Raw genomic sequence first — 17595 nt, 5'->3', positions numbered from 1 at the left:
TGATCAGCGATGACTGAGGAGGAATCTCAGGAGACCGAGTGTCCGGATTAAGTGAACAGCGAACACAAGCCCACTCCTGGGGTAGAGGACACATGGGCAGGTCCGAGCCACAGCCTGCACACGTTACATTTCACTCCCCAGTCACAGCCCCAGAGCGCCCAGAAGGAGCAAATGTGCCTTCAACATCTTTCTCTGCAGCCTCGGCCGAATGTCTGGGGACCCCCCTCTGAGCCAGCTGGATGAACTGCAGGCTCTAGAGTGGGCGGAACTGGGTTCCAGTCCCAGCCCTGCTGACTCGTCCCTGCCCTTAGGCATGGTACTGAGCCTCTCTGGTCCAGAGTTGTCTTCTGGAAACAGTTAACACTCCCTCACTGTAGGTTTATATTATAAGGGCCAAATGAGATAGGAGACTGCATGGGATCTACCATTTCTTACTCTTATACGTGAGTCAGTAAGTATTTCAAAATAAAAGTTTAATTTTTAAAATCTATTTAATCATATATTAATAGAAAAACCCCAAATGCCCATTAAGTGATGAATAAGCAAAAATAGTTTATCAATACAATTGTATATTATTCAGTCATAAAAAGGAATGAAATGCCAACAACGTGGATACACTTTGAAAACACTGTTGTTCACCTGCTCAGTCATGTCCTACTCTTTGCAACCCCATGGATTGTAGCACTCCAGGCTTCCCTGTCCTCCACTATGTCTCATAGTTTGCTCAAATTTATTAAGTCAGTGATGCCATTCAACCGTCTCATCCTCTATCATCCCCTTCTCCTGCTGCCCTCAATCCTTCCCAGCATTAGGGTCTTTTCCAATGAGTCTGCTCTTTGCATCAAATGGCTAAAGTATTGGAGCTTCAGCTTCAGTCCTTCCAATGAATATTCAGAGTTAATTTCCTTTAGGGTTGACTGATTTGATCTCCTTGCTGTCCAAGGGACTTTCAAGAGTCTTTTCCAGCACCACAATTCAAAAACATCAATTCTTCAGGGCTCAGCCTTTTTTATGGTCCAACTCTCACATCTGTACATGACTGCTGGAAAAACTGTAGCTTTGACTATAAGGATTTTGTTGGCAAAGTGATGTCTCTGCTTTTAACTACACCGTCTAGGTTTGTCATAGCTTTTCTTCCAAGCAGCAACTGTCCTCTAATTTCATGGCCGCAGTCACCGTCCACAGTGATTCAGGAGCCCAAGAAAATAAAATCTGTCACCGTTTCCACTTTTTCCCCTTCCATTTGCCATGAAGTGATGTGATCAGGGGCCATGATCTTAGTTTTTTGAATGTTGAGTTTTAAGTCAGCTTTGTCTCTCTCCTCTTTCACCCTCATCAAGAGGCTCTTTAGTTCCTCTTCGATTTCTGCCATTTGAGTGGTATCATCTGCATATCTGAGGTTGTTTATATTTCTCCCAACAATCTTGATTCCAGCTTGTGATTCATCCAGCCTGGCATTTAGCATGATGTACTCTGCATATAAGTTAAACAAGCAGGGTGACAATATACAGCTTAGATGTACTCTTTTCCCAATTTTGGGCCAGTCCTTTGTTCAATGTCTGGTTCTAACTGCTGCTTCTTTCCCAGTTCTAACCCACAAAGAGGTTTCTCAGGAAGTAGGTAAGATGGTCTGGTATTCCCATCTCTTTAGGAATTTTCCACAGTTTGTTGTGATCCACACAGTTGAAAACATCATGGCAAGTGAAAGAAGCCAGACACAAAGCACCACATATTGTATGATTCCACTTACGTGAAGTGCCAGAATAGGCAGATTCATGAGACAGAAAGTAGACCAGTGGTTGCCAAGGGCTGGGTGGAGTGGAGGATGGAAGTGACTGCTAATAGATACAAGGTTTATTCTGGGGGTGATGAAAATGTTCTGGAATTAATACAGTGAAAATGGTTTCACAACTTTGTGAATATACTCAAAACACTGATTTGTATACTTTAAAATGATAAATCTCATGGTGAGTTATATTTCAATGAAACTTTTAAATTTTAAAAAAATGACAGACCAAGAAATGGCAGGGCATTCCACTTCTGAGTATGAGCAGGCCTGCTGCCCCAGCATTACTGAACACCAGAAAGCAGCGTCATTCTCCACGCAGCCTGCAATGATGCGCCTCTGCTCCTGTCACTTTCTACCCAGATTGCCCTTCTCCTGCCCCTTTGCCTGGCAAAATCCTGCCAATATGCCAGGTTTCAGCTCACATGCCACCTCTTCCAGGGAGCCTTCCTGGAGTCCCCTACTATTAGGGCAAGGCTCCTCTGGCATCCCCCAGCCAGCCCTGTCCTTCCTTCACCACAACCCCTAGGACTTAGGACTGTAACTCTCTGCCTCTGGTCCCTCTCTCCTACCACTGGGGATGTGAGTCAGATGTGGGATGGTGCTGGTCCCACCAGCTGGCCTCTCATCTAGGGCCCAGCAGTGGACTGTACTCACAGCAGGGGCTCGGGGCATGTTTGCCGACTAAAACAATCTGTTCAATTGGGGTCAGCCACCCATGTCAGCCCCCCCTCCCCAACCCTCACCCTTGGGTAAAGAGAGAAAAGCTCTTCTTAAAATCACAGGTCTGGTTGGAAGAGGGGTTAAAATAAGTCTGCCCATATCATAGATGGAGAGACTGAGGCTGGGGAAGGAGCAGAGACTGGGTCAAGGCTGCCCAGGCAAGTCAATGGTGACATCATGACAGACAGCCCAGACTCCAGACTCCCAGCCCACTGCTCCCTGACTTTTGGCCTCAGGGGCACTCTTCTCACACCCAGAAAAAAGGCAGCAGCTCCGGGCTCAGCGTGGGCTGAAGGTGGTCACGACAGTGGGTCCTCATCTGAGGCCCCTGTGTCTCCTCCTACATCCACAGAGAACTAGCTCTTGGCTCCTGGGTCCCGGGCTCTACTTCACCTCTCACCGACTGCTCCTGCATTTCTCTGTAAGGTCCCATTTCTCAGGCCCTGCCCCAGGCAATTCCCCATCAACACATCTAATCCCCAGCACTTCACCACCCCGCAGGCTCACTTAGACATCTTTGCTAACCGCTTGCAACACAATAGGTTTTCATCATCTTCGGAATGACCGTACATTTTGGAACACAAACTAGGTGAACTGGGTCTGGCAAATTCTATTTGTCTGCTTCTCCCTTCGTGCGGGCCAAGCCAGACTGCCAGGGATAACCAGAGCAGAATGACGGTAATTTCTTGTTAGAAATACGTTTCATAAAGTCCATTTCCATCTCCCTTAAGAAGCCAGGAGCAGCCCAAAGAGGTCCGACTTGAGAGCCTCTTTGTGAGGGAGCTGTAGAGAGGACTTTGGTTTTCTTACAAATCTATGCTTATTGTGTTTTCCATGTTTTCTGCAACAAGCATTTAAAACTTTTACAAATATTTACTTTTAAAAACTCTAAGGACAGAATCCTCCTGCTTCTCCAACTCCTCCCTGCTGGCCTGTCTCTCATTGCTTCTTTGCACAGGGCTGGTTTCTGTTGAATCAGGGGCTGAAACTCTCCCCTCCAGCTTCTGAGTTTTAACCGGACCCTAGGTCTGCTCACTTTACCTTCTCAACAATGCCACCTTTTGAAGATGACTCTTGACCAGTTCCTGGCTGACTGGGACCCGAATACAAAAATTGAATTCCTCTTTTCCACTATACCTCCTCCCCTCTCTGGACCTCAGTTAATCATCTATAAAATAAAGGAGGGCTTCCCTGGTGGTTCAGTGGTTAAAACTCTGTGCTTCAACTGCAGGGGGCATGGCTTCAATCCCTGGTTGAGGAACTAAGATCCTGCATGCCGTGCTGTGCAGTCAATAAGTAAATAGGAAGGGCCTGAAGATGATCTCAAGGGTCCCTTCTGTCTCTGGCATGCCGCATCTGAAGGCGGGGCTCAGGGTGAGTTCTGAGGACCTTCCTGCTCACATCAACACTGGACTTTGACCTTTTCAACAAAAGGTGCTGTCTGTGCACGCCTCTAATTGGAGAACTAGGGTGTGGGTGCAGCAGTGAGCAGGTGTCATTGGCAGTGCCTCATCCATAATGGGTGGGGGAGTCGGGGAGACTCTCGTGGCAGTAAGGGGCAGTGGCGGAGGGCTACCCACGGTATGTGGATGCCTGCTCTGGGTCACACGGTATGCCCATGACTTCTGCTTATCCTGTGACAACGCTCTCACACTTCTGTTATCCCAGCTCAGGCTCCCACCACTTGGCCACACCACCTTTCAGCGCAACCACAGCTCTGGGCCTGACTTCTGCGGACAGGCCTGCAGGAGTTCGGAAGTTGCTGAGCTGCTCTGACAAAAGGAGGAAGAGATGGCCTCTGCCCTGTGAAAGCAAAGCAGGAGGAGTGCTGAGAGGGGGCCAGGTTTTCTGGGTGATGTCATTCTCTCTGTCTGCTTCCCTGTGGTATTCCATGAGCCTTTAGTAAAGTCTTTTTTTTTTTTTTTCACAGCTCTGTTAAGATGTAATTCACATAACCATAAAATTAATCCATTCGAAGTATACAATTCAGCGGTTTTGAAGTATATTCACAGAGTTGCACAACTATTCCCACAATCAATTTTAGAATATTTTCATCACCCTAAAAGAAAACCCCATCCCCTAAGCCGTTAGCAGTCATTCCCCCCTCTCCATAACCCTTGGCAACCATGAATCTGCTTTCTCTTTCTATAGGTTTCTCTATTTTGGAAACTTCATGGAACTAGCATCATCCAATGTGTGGTCTTTTGTGACTGGCTTCTGCTGCTGAGCACAGTGTTTTCCAGGTTCGTTCACGTCGCTGCGTTATTGCTGCATTCTCTCTCTGGCTAAATAATATTCCATTATACGGATGCGTCACATTTTATTCACTGGTTGATAGGTACTTAGGGCACTTTCACTTTTTAGCTATCACAAATAACGCTGCTAGGAACATTCATGTACAAAACTTTGTGAAGACCTATGTTTTCATTTATTTGGGGTATATATCCAGGGGCAGAATTGCTACATCACATGGTAATTCTATGTTGAATTGTTCGAAGAAGTGTCAGACTGTTTTTCACAAGTGTACGAGGGTTCCAATTTGTCCATGTCCTTGTCAGCACCTGTTAGTGCCCATCTTTTTCATTACAGCCGTTCTAGTGGGTGTGAAATAGTATTTCATTATCGTCCAAACTTGCGTTTCCCTGACAGTTAATGATGTTGAACACCTCTTCATATGCTTTCGGCCATCTGTATATCTTCTTTGGAGACATGTCTATTCAAGTCCTTTGCCCATTTTTGACTTAGGTTATTTACCTTTTTCATTTTTTTGAATTGTGTGAGTTTTTGATACATACTGGGTACGAGCTCCTCATTAGAAATGTGATTGCAAAAAAAAAGTCATGTTTGAGCTAAAACAACGACAGCTAACACTTACTCCGTGATTACCATGTGTTGAGTCCTGTTTCAAGTGTTTTACATGTAATAAGTGTTTTAATCCCCAGAACAACTCTACAAGGTAGGTATTACTGCTGTTGTTATTATCATTTCCATATTACAGAGGTGTAAATAGAGTCACAGAGCCGCACCCTACTCAAGTCACCCATCTAGGAAGGGGCAAAGCAGACGTTCTGGGGCATTTAAGGAAGGTCATGGCCCACCCTTGAGCCATGGCACCAACTGGGAAGCCATGCCTCCTTGGACTGATATGGGGCAGACCAGCCAGGGACCCCTAAAGGAGGGTTCAACTGTGGGGCAGAAGCCAGGGCCATGAGATTGAGCCCACCTCACAAGCTTTTGTCTCCTCTGCTGGTCTTGGGGAATCTGGGTTCAATTTTATTTCAGGAAGAATTCAGTTTCTTTCAGCTGTGCATGCTCAGACTGGGTGGGGATTGCAGACTCTGACTCAGGAACTGACCCACTGCAAATCACGGTGATGTTTTCAGCCATTAGCACCAGAGGGAGCTCAGCCCATTAACACATTCGCATGTGAGCTTCCCTGGCCTTTCTCTGCAGTAGGCCTGGGCAGGAAGGAGATGGTGTGGGGGAACACAGGGCTCAGAACAGGGAAAGTCTTGCCCCAGGGGTTGGAGGTTTAGATGTGACTGTGGATAGAACGAACAGTGACTCACACAGAGATAGGTTCCATTGCCCTCTGATATCTGGGTTCTGGGTGCCCAATCAGGCTGGAGCTCAGACAAGCTTTATTCAAGAAGATGGTAATGAAACATTCCTATTACAAAATACGAATAGAGGAAGATTAGAAACAACCCAAATATCCAATAGTGGGAGAAAGCCTGAGTAGATGCACCACAATCCTCATGACGGACCGTAAGACGGCTGTGAAAATTGACCGTGATGACATGCCCGGAACCACGGGAAATCTCTTAGCCCGAATATTAAATTCATCAGTGCTCATTATTGTTAATAATCATCTCAATAACCCCAGTGAGAACTTGGGGCATGGAGAAGTGAAGACCTCATCTGGGGTGAGGCCTGGACTGATCCAGGGCTTGCACCCTTCTCACACTAAAATCCTGGAAATGAATTTTTTAAAATATTTATTTACTTGGCTGCACAGGGTCTTAGTTGGAGCATGCAGGATCTAGCTCCTTGACCAGGGATCGAACTTAGGCCCCCTGCATTGGGAGCAGAGCATCTCAACCACTGGAAGACTAAGAGAAGTCTTCCCTACCGAGGAAGTCCCCCAGCAATGAATCTGAACTCACCCCTTGTTGAGCACTTACTATGTGCCAGACATTGTGCTAAGTGCCGTGTCCCACATGGATGGGAATAGGACCAAAAAAAACATTCCACTGTGGTGGTTTGAGTAGTCTGTTCTTCTTGGTTTTGCAAAATTTCTAGCATATAATTAGGTCACACTCACACAGAGAAATTCAGAACGCCCGCCTCTTGGGGATGCAGTGAAGCCCTCGGGACATCACCAGGGAGTGCTTTGGGACTTGCGGCAGCCCACCTACACTCAGCACCTAGGCCCCAGGCCCCTAGGATGCAGGCCTCTCCCAGCTACTGGGAGAGGCCCTACCGGGGAGGGAGAGGAGGAGGAGCCTCGGGCCACTCCCTCCCTCCTCTCTGGTCTGGTGTTCTCATCTGCCGAACAGGGTAACAACCTCTGCCCTCTTGCATCCCAGAGTGCCAGAAGGACCCAAGTCAAGCAGTCGGTCTACTGCAGGCAGCTCAGAGCCCTGGGGGGCAACATGAAGCCTCAGGAAGGGGCTGCCTTTCTCAGGGGCCCCGTGAGAACCTGAGAGAGTGCTGTTAGCAATACTGCCCCTCCTAGGGCAGCTTCCAGGCCGGCTCTCTCTTCCATCCTCTGCCAGCAGCACCAAGTCTCCACTTCCACCCAACATTCACACTCACTTCCTTCTGCCCTCCCACCCCTATACGCCACTGCTTTCCTGGACATGCTGGCTGACCTGGCTCCTGGGTTCAAATCACAGCCTGGCTTGTGCAGGAGTTCATTTCTCGCAGCCAGTACAAGCCCTACTCCCTCATCCAACACACACACACACACACACACACACACTCCCAGTGCACATCCAACATCCCACCACATGCCTAACACACACACAAATCCAAAGCCATACCCAATACCCAGGAACATACAGCAGACAGATTCTCAGATACACTCCTCTAAACAGATGCACACCCAACACAGTCAACGCCCAATGCACGACCGTTCACCTGACACACACACACTGCACATACAACAGCCACCCAAACTACTGCTCCCACCACAAGCACAAAGCATGAGCACCCACCTCCAAACTCAAACTCATACGCCACATAAACAGACGCACATTCACTCAACCCAACCACACACACACATATATGCACATGTACTGGAGGAGTGTGTTTGAGAGTGTGCTCTGGGGGCATGTATTGGATGTGCATGTGAGTGTGGTGTTAAGGGTGTCTGGGTACACTGTGGGTGTTAACAGGTGGTATACATAGGGTATGCCATGGGTATTATGTCTATTTCTACCCTATATTCCCCAAAGTGAAAGTTGCTCAGTCATGACCAACTCATTGCAACCCCATGGGCTATAGAGTCCGTGGAATTCTCCAGGCCAGAATACTGGAGTGGGTAGCCTTTTCCTTCTGCAGGGGATCTTCCCAACCCAGGGATCGAACCCTGGTCTCCCACATTGCAGGCAGATTCTTTACCAACTGAGCCACAAAGCAAGCCCAAGAATACTGGAGTGGGTAGCCTATCCCTTTTCCAGGGGATCTTCCCGACCCAGGAATCGAACCAGGGTCTCCTGCATTGCAGGCGGATTCTTTACCAACTGAGTCAAGAGGGAAGTTCCCCAACCACATCCCCAGTACGTACGTACTCAATTGCACAGAGACCCTTATTCTACATCAAATCCCACATACAACCCAATCCCAACCATAAGCTTTACAACCACACATGCTTCTATCACACTCAAATCACTTGCATACAATACACAGACGTATTCATACAAATACATACACCCACTGTTTCTTAGTACCCCCAATGCCTAACACACAGCCAGGTATGAGCAAGCACACACACACATTCTCACAGATCCCCTGCCTATACCCAAAGACGGGACCCCCTGGACTCTCCCCTACCTGCTCCCCAGGCCTCACCACACATCCAGCCCTAAATGGGTGGGGGGCAGTCCCCATAGGAGTGGGACCCGGCAGGTACCCCACAGCCTGCACACATGGGCTGGCCTTGTGTGGAGAGACCCAGATGGTAAGGGAACTTGTAGTCCCACTGAGCCTGCCTTCTCATGTCCCCTGGCCACATTCCTGCCTGCTCCAGGAGTTTATCCTTCCCTTGTTCATTGATGATTAAAATACTTTTAAGCCGACCATGAAGACTGTTGTCTTCATCTTTCTTTCTTTCTTTTTTATAAAAACCAAAACCAACAGATGCGTTTGGGGACCCTCTGATTTTCTTCCAGGGTGATTTACATGACCACAACCAGTTCTTGGAGAAGAAAAGCAAACACTCCCGCGGCCTAATAGAAACATTCCCCCTCTGCTCTCCATCTTCTCAGCCGCTCAACTCATTCCCAGAGTCGACTCCCCAGGCCCCCTCCCTCCCACTCGGAGGCCGAGGGGTGGAGGAGGATCTGGTGGGACCATGGACCGCAGCCCCATGTGAGAGAATCTTTAAAAGATTTTTCTATTTTTATTTTTATCATCAATCCTAGAGGAGGGAACAGGGCTGGCAGAGACAAACATCCTCAGCAACAGAATAGGAGACTCCTATTGTCTTAATCAGTCCCTTTAAACAGTTAATAATCTGGGGGCCAGGGTAGGTACTTATTTCCATTTTACATACGAATTGTTTTACATACAAAGTGTTATTTCCATTTTACATACAAAGAAACTGACCTCAGAGGTAACAAGTAACTTGTTCAAGTCCTCAGCTGGTGTCAGGCCCCAACGAAGGCAACTCACAGGTGGTTGAGTTGACTCTAGGCCCGAACAAGGGGACCACTGACCCTTCTCTGCCTTTCTTAAAACATGTCCCCCACTGGCTGATCTGGCAGCTGCAGCCAACCTCACACCCCTGGAGGCCTTGGTGAATACAAGTTGTCCTTTAAATCTGGGGTACCAAGGAAAGCACAGCCAAGCCTGGAGGGACTTGTGGCATTATTTCATCCATCTTCCCCAAGAACAGGAATCCATTCCATGGTCCCCTTCCAGGGACCACTCCCCTTGGCTTACACACCTGCTGAGACAGTACCCCACCACCACCACCACCAGCTGAAGCAGCCTTTTCCTATCCATCCACTAGTGCTCCATCAAGGCACACACTCACCCATCTAATCTAATCTAGCCTACAAGATGCTGGGTACCATTCCAGCTGGTGGTGACACAGTGGTGAGCAAGATACACATGGCCTTTGCCCTTGTGCAGGTAACATGCTGGGGGGGGGTGGTGGTGACACAGATACCAGCCGAATAAGTAAATAAGATAATGTCAGATCATGAGCGTGCTATGGGGAAAAGCACTTGGCTGTGTGGTGGCACAGATTCATTGTGACAGGGAGTGGGTGTCCAGGGAAAGCCCCTCTGAAGAGGGGGCATTTGATTTGATACCTCAAGAATGAGAAAGAACCAGTCATTCTAAGCATTCAGGACAGAGACCCAGGGAGGATGAAAAGCCAGTCCAAAGGCTCTGAGATAGGAGAAGACGTACAGCAAGAGGCCTGCATGGACAGACTAGGGTAGACAAGGTGGGGAATGGCAGGGGCGCGAGAGAAGTGGGTGGGCCTGCCTTGTCAGCCAAAACGAGGATTTAGCTGGTGTTCCAGCAGGCAGGCTTCCTAAGATGGAGAAGCGTCACCCTCCACAGCGTCTCTGGATGTTCCCAAAGAGAAATGAGTACACTGGGCCTCCCCAAGTCTGACTCAAGGACCCTCTCGTCAGTGCCACCTCCCAGTACAGAGAATGCCATCGGGGACCCATGAAGCCATCAGACTACCCTGCATTCCTGGACACAACATCTCACCTTCCACTACTTGCCCTTGTGGGACTTTCACATTTGCAGTCCCATCTAAGCATCCTCAAAACAAGGAAGGGAGGGGCAATTATGACAACCTCTTTTTGATGAAACTAAGGCACAAGGTACATGTCCATGGAATTCTCCAGGCCAGAATATTGGAGTGGGTAGCCTTTCCCTTCTCCAGGAGATCTTCCCAACCCAGGGATCAAACCCAGATCTCCCACATTGCAGGCAGATTCTTTACCAGCTGAGCCACAAGGGAAGCCCAAGAATAGTGGAGTGGGCAGCCTATCCCTTCTCCAGTGGATCTTCCCGACCATTACTTTGCTGACAAAGGTCCATCTAGTCAAAGCTAGTTGACTACTGGTTTCTCCAGTAGTCATATATGGATGTGAGAGTTGGACCATAAAGAAAGCTAAGCATGGAACAATTGATGCTTTTGAACTGTGGTGTTGGAGAAGACTCTTGGGAGTCCCTTCGATTGCAAGGAGATCAAACCAGTCAATCCTAAAGGATATCAGTCTTGAATATTCATTGGAAGGACTGATGCTGAAGCTCCAATACTCTGGCCACCTGATGTGAAGAACTGATTCACTGGAAAAGACCCTGATGCTGGGAAAGATTGAAGGCGGGAAGAGAAAGGGACAACAGAGGATGAGATAGATGGTTGGATGGCATCATCAACTCAATGGACATGAGTGTGAGCAAGCTCTGGGAGTTGGTGATGGACAGGGAGGCCTGGCGTGCTGCAGTCCATTGGGCTGCGAAGAGTCGGACACGACTGAGCGACTGAACTAACTAAGGCACAAAGCAGCAAAACTATCATCTGAGGTCACACAGTGAGTGGGCTTTGAATCCAAACTGGTTTTGGGGGGTATCCAGAGAACCCCACCAACCAAACCACAGCCCTGTGGGGGTAATGTCTGGATAACTGAGGTAGTGGCAGGCAGTAGGGATCAGGCAGAGTACCAGAGTATTTACATATATTAACTTATAAAACTAGAGAATCAAAGCTCAGAGAGGGTAAGTGACTTCCCTAAGGTCACACAGCAAATCTGAGGAGGAGTCAGGACTTGACTCAGGTCTGGCAGCACAGGATAATCAAGCAGCCCATTAAGAGAGGCAAACTTCCTCTTCTGCTATCGATTTGGACTCAGGTTCGAGTCTGTTGGTGACAGGGACATTGGGGAAAGGTGTGGGTGGGGATGGGTCACATCAGGGAGGAATCCTGACTTGTTACCAGACCCCACTGGCCAGCTCTGAGAAGCTGGGGGACACTCCCCTGAGCACTAACATTTCAGGGGACTCAGAAGGGCTCCCTATCCCCGACATCCCCTCTGATCTTGCTGAAGCCACCAGTGAAGGTCATTCTGTTGCCCTCACCCAGGCATCTTCAGGGCCAATGAGGCTTGAAGGAGACATTCTCTGCAGGGCAGAATGGAAAAGGCCTCACACAGCGGGCAGGAGGCCTGGGGACCTGAGAGGGGCTGGCAGCTGTCTCTCTCAGCAGACTTGAGTGCCATGCAAGGGAAGCTTCTCTAGGTTCCGATGGGAAAGCTGGCATGTGCCAAAAAGCTTCACAGGGATTCTCGGGTCTAAAGACTGGCCACCCCTCCTCCTGCCTTGGGTGGTCACTGCCTTCCCTACAAAGCAGTGTGTTGGGATGAGATGGCCTCTGGGGCCGCTCTGATTCTGGAAATCCTCAGCCTCAGACCTCGTTTGTGGCTGGGCTATGGCGCAGAGCAGGATTGAGGGGACCAGGAGAGGGCGTGCGGATGAGTGTTAACCTGCAGGAGTGCACAGGGTGACCCCGCCCCAGTGGACTTGCAGCTGTGCTGTCTCACTTTAGGAGAGCCTGAGCAACAGAATCCCGCCAATCTGAAACAAGACATGCTGGGAAACTGCACTCAGTCAAAATGAGAAGCATCTACTCCCAGGCTCAGGAGGAGAGCGCTACACCACAGGCTGCATTCGTCTATCACTCACAGCCAGTGTGGCCCCAGGCAGCAGCCAGGTGTGCCCAGCACAGGAGCGGCGCAGGGTCACAGTCACAGACCCACTCCCCTCCCTAAACCCCAGGCTGGGGCTGCAAACAAAATGTCTCTGCTTGGTCACACTTGTGCCTTATTTGCTGGCCAACCTAGATACTGTATGTGATATCATCAAGCCCCCAGAGTGGCCCCCACACTAGGTGATATCATCCTGGCCCCCTTTAAATTTACAGGTGGAGAAACGAGAGCACACAGCATTATGGAACTTGCCCTTGTTCACTCAGATGGAAAGTACATTCTGCGTCTGTATTCACAGGTTCACACCTGCGGATCAACCAACTGCGTATCTGTGGTATCCACGGACACAGAAGGTTGACTGTACTAGGCTGTTTTACACAGGGAACTTGAGCATCTGCTCAGGATTTGGATTCCGGTATCTGTGGGGGTTGAGTGAAAAGTCCATACCACAGGGACGACTGTAGTAGCAGTTAGAATTTGGCTGAGACAGTCTGGCTGGACAGAGAGATTGAGCAGTCTGAGTCATCAGCACCTGATGACCAACTACCTACAGACATAAGGAGGTGAGGAAGCATCCAGAAAGCCTCTGGGGTTCTAGGGGAACAGGGTGGGGGCGGTGGCAGGTGTCCAGATACAGAGCAGCCACACTCGGTGGCTGAGGCCGGCTGGGCAGGAACCGACCCTCTGAGTCCAACAGGTCTGTCTTGAAGCAGGCACAGGGCAGGGCGCATGCTCGAGGGTGATATCCAGCAGCTTCCATGAACTATCTCATCATTCCAATAACATTTCTGAATACATCTCCTAACTCACTTCCTGTAAAATCAGACAGACTAGGTAAATATATATCTTTTAAATGAAGCACATTATAGTACCTAAATGGTTTTTATCAAGTTCTTTCCAGTCTCTTCAAATTTCTGATTTCTAAATAGTCCCTTATCCATTCCATATGCCCTTCTGAAGTCATTGTTAACAGAACAGCAGAAAACACATAAATAATCTGCCCCTTTGCATGAGCTTATGGTTGACTCCAGTTACTGCCAATCAAATGTCCTTAGGAGAGCCCCAAATCAAAGCAGCATGGAGCCACTGATTAGATGGGGAACGCGGCTCTGGACGATGAAGAATGGGGCCAGCTGGGGTTGGCTGAACCAGGCCTGCGTTGGACACTGCCCGCCAGGCCACAAGGGCACACTGTCAAACAGTGTGTAAGTAATGTGATGGGAGCCCAGGCCTGGGATATGGGGCAGCACACAGGTGAGGTGCTGCCAGGCCTGCTCCTCCCATCCATTCTCACCCCGCGGCTCCCCTTGTCCTCAGAGCCAAGCCCAGTCACTTTGACATGACCTCCCAGGCCAGGTTAGGGGCCCCTCTATACCTCCACAGCTGTCATTCTGAACACTCAGCAATATAATTTTTAACTGCCCTTTGCTGTGGGCAGGGACCACCTCCTTGATACAGAAAATCCAATGCAAAGCTGGAGAAGCTCGTAGCTCACCAGGGAAGCCAAAGGAGAGCTAGTTCCATCCAGTGCCCAGGGCAGCAGCTGCATCCAAGGATGGAGGGAGCAGAAGAACTCCAGAGATTGCCAGGCCCACTGCTGCCCAGGGACTAAGTCCGCTTGCAGCACCCAGCCTACCTGTGATGAGAGCTCACTCCCTGCATGCGGGGCAGGGGTTCCCCCTGTGGATGGTTCTGATCAGGAGAAATGTATCCACACACCATCCTGATGTCAGCTTTCCTCCTCCCGCACCGCTGTGAGGGCAGAAGCTGCAGTCACGAAGGTAGCAGGGGCTCCGGGAAGACTGGAGGCAGGGTTTGGCTGGCCTAAGGAAACACTGGCACACCTGGCTTTACACGGCCTTCAACAAGTACTGCTGATCCAGCCCTGGGCTGGGCACTGGGCCAGCAATGCACACAGTAGGTGTTTTAGAAGGCCTCAGCCACAGCCTGCTCAGTAGACAACTCAGATGCAGCCCATGATGGAAATGAGGCTTCGAGTCCACTCCAGGGTGCAGCACCCACCCCGCTCTCAAGACTCCAGGCCCTGCTGCCTGAAGGGCCACAGGCCACAGAGCACACTGTGCTGCCCATCTCTGCTCCTGCCCCCCCTGCCGGCCAGCCAGGCAGAGTACTGGAGCAGAGGCCAGCCCACGCTGGATTTTTGTCCCTTTTAGCAACTCTAATGTATCTACTGTCACTGAACACCTACTATGTGCCAGGAACTGTGATGGGTTCTCTACAGGCATTACCCAGTTTGTTTGATCTCCACAAAGCAGAGTGTCTACTCCTTTTCCCAAGTCCCATCCTGTCACATTAGTCAAGTTATAAATGAAGGAATTCAGGATCAGAGAGGCTAAACCACTTCTCCAAGGTCACACAGCAAGGGGTAGAGAGCCAGGACTGAGACTGGGTTCCTTTTTCCAACAATCTCCTAGGGTCACTTTAATAAGCAACTAGGCCACAGTGGCTCTGGCCTTGCAGGTAAGCTGAATAGCAGGGCAGTGAAGAATATACTGCATTTATAAACGGTGAATGAATTTACAAGCCTCCAGCTATAATTTCATCATAGTCCAGGCCCTGGAAAGTCTGCATAATCCTGAAAGGCGCTAGGTTTCAGCTAAAAGACGGCTGTGACTGCTAATTGGAGCCTCAGCCTATGCTGTAAATCAGACCAAAGTGTGGGCACCTAAATGCAATCTTTTTTCAAACAGGCACTGTATGTCTTTACATTATTGTTGGCCAACCAGGGCCTTAAATAGTTTCTGTGTGACCGAGTTCATAAATCTGCCCTCGCTCCACGGCTGGCAAGCACTGCCGGAGAGGAGACCATGTTCCCAAGGTAAACAGTTGGCTGGCAGCTGCCTCCTGGCAGGCCAAGAACTAGAGCAACGGACCTGGGGTGGGGGCCCAGCTCACTCTCAGGAAGCCACAGAACATGCTGGGCTTGGCAGAGGCCAAAGGGAGCCTGCGGACCCAGCAGTCCATGGAGTTGTCATCCTAAGGTGTGGAGAGAAAAAGACCTGGGCCCACGGGAGCAATGCTGGCCAACAGAGCAGGTCCCGAGGTCAGCCGGGGAAACTGCAAGGAACTCACCCTCACCCTCACCATGAGCCCACAGCACGCAAATCTCTCCACATCCTAAGAGGCTGGCATCCCTCTTCCCATGTTAGAGGTAGGGAGACTGAAGCTTGCAGAGGTTATGCCATCGTCCACAGAGCCAGCAAGCAGAGAAGCCAGTCTGGATCCAGGGCTGCCTAATTCCAAAGCCTTTTTTCATGTCACACATGAGGAGAGGACCTGGAGCAGATAGGTAACAGAGATCATATTTGCCAAACCCAAATCTATCCACCAGGAATAACAAACACAGATGTGCTTATGAGGGCAATGCACCAGCCATTCACCAGTGTGAATGTGGGACGATGCCAGAACGCAATACTCAGGGAAGGAGTGAGTGCAGAGATGAACGAACTGAGGCTTACAAAGATCATGCACGATGCGATGCGGTAGAGAAGATCCGTTGTGTATTTCTGCCACCGTCATGCGCTGAACACCTTCAGTATGCCAGGACCCTGCCCGGTCCCAAAGAGCCAAGAAGAATCAGTGTCTGCCTTCAAGGAGCTCTGTTGCTCAAAAAGCTAAGTGGTGAATAGAAAACAGGGCACCAAGAATTCCACTGCACACAGAGATGAGACACAGAAGGAACCTAGGGACATCAGAGAAGTATAGCCCTACCAGGGAAACTACTGGGGCTGCACCCCCGGGGTGACTCGTGATGTCCAGAAACACCCCTGCATCCGCAGCACACACCTCTGCTCCCAAGAAATGAGCAGGCTGGGATTCTGCAGCCAGCGCCCCAAACCTTGAGCTGAGCTGGCTCAAGAGGACCCAGCAAGAACCCACCCTTTCTCCTGAGTCCCAGTCCAGCCCTCCCCATCATACCACATGGCTCCACACCAATAAGCAGGTGGCCCACTCCCCGGTTCTGCTCTACTCAGAGGTATTCCCATTTCCGTCTCCTTCAACAATGCAACACTAATGATAGCAGCAATAGTGAGGCAGATGAAACCAGTTTCCTCATGGAGATGACGACAGAACCAGATCTGTTGGAGGATTAAATAAAATAGTGCATGTAAAGCACTCAGCAGTGTGAAGATCAGCAACACATCAATAGTTGATTCTTTTTTCTAGTTTTTTTTTTTTTTGATGTGGACCATTTTCTAAGTCTCTATTGAATTTTTTACAATATTATTTCTGTTTTCTGTTTTGGTTTTTTAGCCTCCAGTCATGTGGGGTCTTAACTCCCTGTCCATGGATCAAACCCGCACCCCCTACATTGGAAGGTGAAGTCTTCATCACTGGACTGCCAGGGAAGTCCCCTCAATAGCTGATTCTTAAAATAGTACATTTATGGTGCTTTGCCATACATGAGTTCCTATGATTCTTGTAACAACTTGTGGGGTAGTTGTTGTTACTACTATCGTTATGAAAGTGAAAGAGTTAGTCATTCACCCCTGTTTGACTCTTTGCGACCCCATGGACTGTAGCCCACCAGGCTCCTCTGTCCATGGAATTCCCCAGGCAAGGATAACTGGACTGGATTGCCATTTCCTTCTTCAGGGGATCTTCCCCACCCAGGGGTTGAACCTGTAACAACTTGTAGGGTGGTAGTTGCTACTATTATTATTACTATGACTGGTGACCATTTTATAGCTGAGGAAACTAAGGTTTTGCTTCTGGGCCTTTCTGCTGCAAAATAACCAGATTGTGCATAAAATACAGTTTTTGTTGAGTTGCTTGTACCCTAGAAGATAAGGAAAGTCTCAGAGGCTAAGGGAGAGAAAAGGAGGAAATCATGAACCAAAAATAGACTGGTGAGGGGTAAGGTTGCCCTGAGGCAGGTGTTGACATCAGGACTGCAGCAAAGTATGGGGGCTAGACCTTCAACTGCTACACTGGGCTTGGGGACCTGGCTGGCGTTTGGGGCAACAAGGGTCTGAGGGCTCCAAGGTTCTAGACTTCCCCTCTGGAGGAAAGCACGTTGATCTCAGGCCACCAGGCTGCCCAGAGATAAAGATCATCCATGAGGGCTCACACTCAAAATTACTTGGCACACAAGGGAACAAGCAGAGG

At 49.4% G+C, this 17595-nt stretch overlaps 1 protein-coding gene across 3 annotated transcripts in view; it reads right to left on the bottom strand.

The window, feature by feature from the left end:
• The window catches only part of GLIS1 (GLIS family zinc finger 1), a 251075-nt gene that overhangs the window by 36999 nt on the left and 196481 nt on the right, over positions 1 to 17595 (bottom strand). The gene's annotated exons all lie outside the window — the stretch shown is intronic.

Source organism: Capricornis sumatraensis, chromosome 2 (genome assembly GCF_032405125.1).
Source record: "Capricornis sumatraensis isolate serow.1 chromosome 2, serow.2, whole genome shotgun sequence".
Lineage (NCBI taxonomy): Eukaryota > Metazoa > Chordata > Mammalia > Artiodactyla > Bovidae > Capricornis > Capricornis sumatraensis.
This window is presented reverse-complemented; position numbering and strand designations above follow the sequence as displayed.